This window comes from Amphimedon queenslandica, unplaced genomic scaffold (assembly GCF_000090795.2).
Source record: "Amphimedon queenslandica unplaced genomic scaffold, v1.1 AMPQUscaffold_10439, whole genome shotgun sequence".
In the NCBI taxonomy this organism is placed as follows: Eukaryota; Metazoa; Porifera; class Demospongiae; order Haplosclerida; family Niphatidae; genus Amphimedon; species Amphimedon queenslandica.
The window spans coordinates 5,983-6,971 of NW_003549295.1; the positions used below are offsets into that span (position 1 = coordinate 5,983).

Consider the following 989-nt stretch of genomic DNA (forward strand, 5'->3'; position numbering starts at 1 on the left):
TTTTTTGACTGTTTTATTATAGATTGGCTACAGGCAAGGACAGCCTCAGCCTGACATGTGTTAATCATATGATTGTTGACTGTTGAGTTGGGGGACTACTGTTTGTTATCCATTGTACCTGTAGAATGGACACAATGCAGTATCAGTAAGCCTTTTGTAATACATGTACATATAATACCGTATGGCTGGTAATTTTTTGGGTCCTATATTTCGCGAAATCTACTAACAATCCAATTCGCAGATTTTAATTTCGTGAATTCTACCACTTGTACCATGCAGGTACCGTGTTAAATTAATTTTCATGAATCAATAAGGAATCCGCAAAATCCATGAACTTTGCAACCCACGAAAATTACTGGCTATGCAGTAATGTCTGTCTTTAAATTATAAATACCGAAACTTAAAAGGAATTGAAAAAAGTTGTACCACTTGTGCTGCTTTTAAATTTTTACCATGCACTGTTTATCAATTATGCATTGAACTTCAAATATTTTTTAAATATTTGTGCATATCTTTTGATTCTTTAGGAACTTACTTGTTCTAGTAATTAGGTAATTTTATCTCCCTTCTCTCATTCCAGACTTGGTTGCAATGGAAGTTGATGTTCTCGTTTTCCTGGTGTATGGCAGCTTAAGTGAAGCATGGATTTCAACAAATAAGCGAGTAGGAAACTTGCCATTATTGATTCTACCAGATAGCACTGCTATTTTTCCATTACTAAATGCAGTTTTGTTTTTATTGATAATTCTATTTATTGTAGCTTTTGCAAGCTAGTGACAGCATTAATGTTTTGCTATAAATATAATATTGCATTAATGAATATTATTACAGTCTCCATGAATATGATTACATTGTTATGAATTAAAGTTTATGATAATTTAGTCTCACATGATTAAGTGAGAAACAGGAAGGGAATACGCTAACTTTGCACACGATGAATTTTGTTCTGAAAGAGTGAAGATGTTGATAAAACTTTGTATATATAGATG

At 32.5% G+C, this 989-nt stretch overlaps 1 long non-coding RNA gene across 1 annotated transcript; it reads left to right on the forward strand.

The window, feature by feature from the left end:
* The first annotated feature begins 8 nt into the window (after positions 1-8).
* Positions 9-910, forward strand: LOC109590150 (uncharacterized). Its single transcript, XR_002189175.1, has 2 exons — positions 9-145; positions 528-910. It is a non-coding gene; the product is annotated as an uncharacterized LOC109590150 (long non-coding RNA).
* The last annotated feature ends 79 nt before the right edge of the window (positions 911-989 follow it).